This window comes from Empidonax traillii, unplaced genomic scaffold, assembly GCF_003031625.1.
Source record: "Empidonax traillii isolate 1590-97213 ecotype Southwest subspecies unplaced genomic scaffold, ASM303162v1 scaffold726:size354854, whole genome shotgun sequence".
Taxonomy (NCBI): Eukaryota; Metazoa; Chordata; class Aves; order Passeriformes; family Tyrannidae; genus Empidonax; species Empidonax traillii.
In genome coordinates, this window is record NW_020955919.1 from 2572 (window position 1) to 9600 (window position 7029).

Below are 7029 nucleotides of genomic sequence, written 5' to 3' on the forward strand. Positions count from 1 at the left end.
CGAAGGGATAGGGAAAGGGGAAAAAGGGACAAAAGGAAACAAAAAGGGACACCGAATAGATATGCGCAATCAAACCCGAGAACTAGTAAAATAACTAGTAAAACAAATCTCACCACATCCCTTAGAAAGCAGGCTTGGCAGACACTGCCAGCACTCTCCAAGCTTCCACGTGGCAGGTCAGTGGATGCTGCAGGCCTCAGCCTTAGATAAGTGAGACCGACGCAGGGACCCACTGTTCCCGAACTCTGGCGGAAGAGAAGAAGAAGGAAGGCCGCTTCTTCCCTCTTATTTATACCACAATTTACATAAAAATCGTATGGAATACTGGGAACACTGCCCCTTCCTTGGTTACCAACTGGTAAACAGGGAAGGCCTAGATTAAAACCACCACAGTGTCCTAATGATGAAAACTTAAATTTATGTGAGACTAAAACCTTCCTCTTTTTAAAATGTTGTCTCTTAGAGAAAAATCCAGATTCTTTCCAAAATTCTTAAAGAATGTTGGAATTGTTTGCCTATCATTCCCCAACGAGGAGAATAGTGTAATCACATTTTTGCCAAAGCTGGATTTACTGAAGGTGAATGTTATTGATATTTGCGAGCTCTTTGAAAGTCTCTGAACGTTATTCTACATATTTCACGAGTGTTCTTGGACAGACTATAGGGGACATGTCTGTGTCTCTGTAACCTGTCAATTTCCCGAAATGAATAGCTATAGAAAGAAAATTAAATATTTTTCATGTCTAGATCTTTTTTTCTAAAGTAAACAATATTTCTAGCTTAATACAGTAGTATTAAGTAATACACCAAGAATGTTGGACTTAAAGGAAGCAAGATGTGTAAAATAACTTTTAAAAAGGGTTCTTTAATGATTTTCATAGTTTATAAAAAAAGAATTTTGGTCAAGGGGAAAAGAAAAAGTCTGCAGGTGTCCAAGTGTAATGTTTTTAAGCTGTGCCATTCTAATTCTAATGATTTGAAGTACTAAAAACTTGAGAAACTGTAAGAAGTATACCTTGGGGTAAGGATGATTCCATAATGCAGTTCACAAATATTTTGTAAATTCTATCATTTCTGTAAATTAGTTCAGTTTTTAAAAAAGTTTCTGAAAGTAGTATCACTGAACCTGATATTAATACTAACACCTGTAAAGGGACTATTTAGGTTAGGGATGACATCACAGAGTAATTATATACTCTATTACAAAACAGGAATTCTCTCTCAAGGGATAATCTACTAAATTGTTCAGCTACAGAATCAACAAGACAGTTTATCCTTAAGAATATCTTTTTTGAATAAAATAACAGGTGCTGCTATTTTTGTCCTGTAAAACTGGTTAAAATAGCTACAGGTATAACTTTGATTAGTAGTAGCAATTTCTATCAATAAAAAAACCCAAAAACTATAGGTTCAATTTCACTAGTTGGTTTACAATCACTTCAGCTCTAATACAGAAATATAAGCTAAAATGCATTCATCTCAGTTTTGGATCTCTCTTGATTTTTCTCATCTTTTATAAGGAGAGAACTCCAGATGTTCATCTATATTAAATGTCACACACTTGATGTGCACTGGCCAGCTTATTTTTTAGCAAAGACAGTAAAGAAGTTTTTTATAACACTCAACTTCAGCAGTTGCATGAATGAAGAAAGCATTGGGTATTTCTGAGAATTAGCTTAGTACTTACTCTGGGCACACACATTTTTTTATGGTAGCAAATCAAAATCAGTACTGCTAACTATGATGAGACACTGTGCTGCTTGAAGTCTCCTGTAGAGCTTGCATACAAGGGATAAAATCTAATTGCCTTGAAAGCTCAGATAGCTTTTACTTAATGACTTTTTAAAATAGCAATTATTGACTCAGTTAACAACGCTGTTTTCAGAGGTGCTTTGGCCAGCTGCATAGATATGCAGTAAAGGGTTTTTAAGATGCCGTAATGGAACTAAAGGAACTATTTGAGCCAATTGTGTAAATGTTTTGCCTATGTAATATTGACTTGGGACGTGTCACCTTCCTGGAGACTTAAGGCCCATATGATATTGCATTTGTCAAGCCATTTCAGTGTAGATATCCATAAAAAGTCACTGAAGGTGAATACCTCTTAAATATATACAGGTGTATTGAAAAGTACACTTGTAAAACATGTTATATGCAAAGAAGACTGAAAACAGCATGGTTTAATTATACACAAAAAACTTTTAAGCATTTTGCATTGATTGTATACTGGAAAAATTAGCATGAAATGTTTAAAAATTTTTAAGGTTAAATTTTGCAAAGGTTATTTTTATAAATATTTGTATCACTTTAGAAAAATAAGAAAATAAAACAGTTCTATTTTTCTTTGTGCCATGCATTAGTTCTATGCAAATTCTCTTCTTCCTCATGATCTTCAACCTCTTATTTTTTATTTAGTCCTTGTATTATATCCTTAGGCTCAGAGTTGTATCTGAATAGGTAGTATCTGTAAGAGTTGATATGCATGCAGGTAACACCAGGTACCAAGCTATGGATAAGATATCAAGGAAAAAGTTTATTGCACAGTCAAAAACCCTAAAATACGCTGCTCAAAATCACAGCAGGTAGAAAGAGCATGCGCAGCCTGTACCCAGGTTGCTTTTATGTCAGCACCTTTTCATGCACATAACTTCAGTCCTTTCACAAACTTTTTTCTCTCTCAGCGTGGGCCCCTCAGCATGTCTGTTAGAAAGTGTTATCTCTACACAGCAATCCTACTTTTCAAAGGACAGCCAGAGATACAGTGCTATTCATGGGAAAGAATCTTCTCCCATGCCAGACCTTTCCCAGCAGTGAAAACTTCCTTGAGTGAAAATGCTTGTCCTCCTCAAGTAAATCTTCTGCACATAATTTTTCGGTCCCTACAGTATCTTATAATAACACAGGCTTTTCAGTCTAAAGAAACTGGCAAGCAAAACATGGCAGATACCTCACATGAGAACCAAAGTGGATGATCAGTTTTTACATTTAAAAATCTTCACAAAATAGCACTTGTTTTTAGGAGGAATTTACGTAGTTTTTTTATCATGTTGTTGTCCATATTTTACAAAAATATGCATTCCTCTGAGATCACAAAATAAGTTGAATATGTTAAATAAAACTTTGCATTATCCAAAGGAATGAAAACAGTGCCTTGTCTTGGTAAAAGGCTGATTTCAGGGAAGTAAATGAAAGGTTCAGTTCTCTAGCATATCTAAGCATACGCAACTTTGAAATCAGGTACTCAGATTTTATAAACAGAATTTCCCAATTTCTTGAAGTGACCCAAGACTCCACTGTCCAGCAGCATTGCAAATCCCTGTTAAGATAATATAGATTTTGAGAATACATAACTGTGTGTATACACTACAAATGTTCAGAATGCCATGTCTTCTGAGGGAATCAAATATAATACAAGACTGATGCAATCTACAAAAACCTGAATTCCGTTTCTGATCATTTCTTTTTGGAGGCACGGTTCTCTATACAGCCCGCCTCTTGTCAGATTTAGGTAACAGACTTCCTCACTCAAATATAGTTGATTTTGTATTGTTTTCTTTTGGGCCTTCAGAGTCTTCATTTTGGGAAACCTCAGTACTCTCAGTGTCTGTATTCTCTATTTGCTGTGACAGCTGCCCATAACAAGAAAGAACAAATCAACCTGAAAAACCAAGAAATAATGAAATTCATTGATTAAGGGATTCAGCTCTCATCTAGATGCCTTTGTATAGAACCTTGAATAGGGCAAACCTTACAATTAAAAATATCTATTTAATAATGAATGTTACAGTGTTTTTCATATTTAGATTTCAATGTAGTTTTTAAACTGTCATTACTACCAGCATGATAATGCAAACATGAACTTAAGTTATGTGAGAAGCTTTAAGTATTCCCAGGTTGCAAATTTCACAGATCTTTCTTACGGAACAAGTGTTAAGATTCTTCAATACAAAAGAAGATAAGAGATAGGTAAAAAAAAGAAGGGGAAAAAAAAAAAGAAATACTGAAGATGAAAGCAAAGCATGAGAAAAAGCTCTTGATTTTGATATCATCAGAAAGATTTTGTTGATAATATCCACTGTTTTAAGATGTTTCTAATAAAGATCTAACCAAGCTTTCATTATAAGGGATGCAATGTACCACTGAGAAATAAGATCCCTGGAAACAAAAACTGCAGAAACTTCTGAATTCTTGAATCAGTGTTCCTAGAGATGTTACAGAATACATAAGATTTTTTTTTCTACCTAAATTTAATTAATACTGTGAGAAATTAACACTGCCCATAAGGAATTCCTCACATTTATTTTGAATTAGTTATATTTTTTCTTTTGATACTAGTCAGTCAAACGTAAAACAAGAGTTACATATTTTACTGACTCTTGGGTAGATCTACAGCAACAAAGCCAGACGCAAAAAAATTCTTTCTTTCTTCCACCAGAAGTTCTACTGGCTTTACAGTTACAGTATCACAATATAAGAAGCAGATTTCAAGACAAAAGCAATAACATACAATGTTGTCTTTCTTTAAGAAAGAATTCATTACAATAATTAGGCTCATAAAATTCATTACAAAACTTAGCAGTGTGGCTGCAGTGGATAAGGCCACCTTTTGCTGCTCACAAGCTTTAGTAATAGTTATTTCAAGGCAATGATCTCGTACAGATTACAAAATCTGGACAGGTTACAGAAACATCATATGTTTGAGGACAGCATTACTGATGCTTTTCAATGGATATAGGAGATCATATCCAAAAAATTTAGAGAATTACTTAAAGAGGTGGTACTTCAGGGTTCAATAAAAAAAAAAGAAAATACAGAACTACTGAGTTTTCCAACAGAGATTTCATTCCTAGCTTTTCCATTATGCAAATGCTTTTTTTCTTTCCATAATGGAAGCAAACCACCATAAATGTGAAGGGAAGGTTTCTTCATTGGATTGAATTTACATTTATGCAGATTATTAAAAAGAAAAAAAAAACAACAATAAAAAACAGCAAAACAAAACACTAAAACTGACTAGGTAGTGGCTAAGTATTCAAGGCCTAAAGAACACTGGTTTAGTAGGTATTCATATTGGTTTTTAAACTGTTCTGTCAATATTTCATCAGGGTCAGTAAATCTGAAGAGCTGCAAAGGCATCATCTGTGCTGGTCTCCACAAGAGTCGGATGGAAGCACAGCTGTTACTGCTCATGTAATTGCTTTTCCCAGGGTGCCTGTTCTCCAGACAAGGCAAAGAAGGAAATTAATTGATAGTTCTTCTTCATGCCATTCCATGATGAGACCACTAGAATTGCAACAGACCAAAGAGTCCAAAACTGCTAGTGGGTGCTGAAGGTTGGGAATCAGAAAGTCAAGGGTTACAAGAGGTTCCTTTAAAGAAAGATGAAACTAAAAATTTAGTAAAAATCAATTTCTGTGAGACATATACAACCTTTTATAGCCAATCAAGCATGCGCCTTTGTCCTTCTTCATCCTCTCTATCCTTCAATCCTGAAAATTATCTCCAAAGCACCACCACACACCAGAAATGTGCTCATGCACATGTACATCATTCCATGATATGAACACCAAAAAATCCAGAAGTCGGAGGCATTCAATGGCAGCCACCCTCACACCTGCTGGAGACATTAGCTGGAAGTGCACTGCACTACATGGGAACACTTGTGCCACCAAAAATTAGTTCTTGAAGACCATGCCAACCAAGTTTAAGAGGAGATCATCAAAATACAATTTTCATTGTAAGGAAAAACATCTGTAAGATCCAGACTCATTAGACACTAAACCTAATGCTCATATATTGCACTAATGTGCATTTCTTCAGTGTCACAGCCAGAATGGAAGCTTTGGACAAGGTTTATTAGAGAAGCCCTCCCGTTGAGCCACAAGGTTCAGAAATGACCCTCTTGCTTCCTAAACTCCTTCTCAGAGAAAAGTCTAGGTGCACTCGGATTTAATCCCAGTTCCAGACCTGGTCAACAGTTTATATCTAAAGGATTGTACATGTGTAACTGAGTCTTTGTGCAACTTCATCCTGCAGGATTAAGGATGGCAAACCAATGTAGAAGAATTATTTATTTGAAACTATTATAATAACTATTAAAGTACCTTAATCAGAAGTATTTATTACAAAATCATCATCATCATCGTGGCTAGGCTTCGCGAACGAAGATTTGAGAGGGGCTCTACCCACGCTTGCTACAAGCACGCTGATGGCTAAAAAGGCCAATGCGAGATAGACAAGTCCGGTTGCAGAACGTACAGCAGAAAGACTCTCCAGGTGATATCAACAAGACGCGATTCTCTCTGCGCTGTCTTTTCTCCTCGAGAGTGATCCTGCGTGTGTTCTCAAAAGCAGCAGCAGCGTTATAGATGGTGTGTCTCCAGGCCTCCCGATTGGAGGCCAGGGTAGACCAATGGTTGTGGTCAATATTGCCAAGGCTGAGGGACTGTTTCAGGCAGTCCTTATATCTCCTCTTCGGGCCTCCTCTCTTGCGGCAGCCAGTGGCAATTCCCCATAGAGCACGATCTTAGGGAGCAGGTGGTCCTGCATCCTGGTGACGTGCCCTGCCCAGCGCAGCTGAGTTCTCAGCAGCATGGCCTCAATGCTTGGGATTGCTGCCTGTTCAAGGACAGATGTGTTGGACACATAGTCAGTCCAGTGGATGTTAAGGATTGTACGGAGGCAGCGTTGATGGAAGCGTTCTAAGAGACGCAAGTGGTGCCGGTAAATGACCCATGATTCAGATCCATATAAAAGAGTAGACAGCACGATGGCTCTGTAAACACTGATCTTAGGACTTTTCTTCAGGTGTTTGTTTTACCACACTCTTTTACGGAGTTTACCAAAAGCTCTGTATGCCTTTGCTAACCTGTTGTCAATTTCAGCATCAATCTTACCGTCTGAGGAGATGATGCTTCCCAGATAATTAAACTGTTGGACTGATTTGAGTGTTGTTTCACCAATGGTGATATGGGGATGATGGAAGGCTTCCTGAGGTGCAGGCTGATATAAAACTTCTGTCTTCTTCAA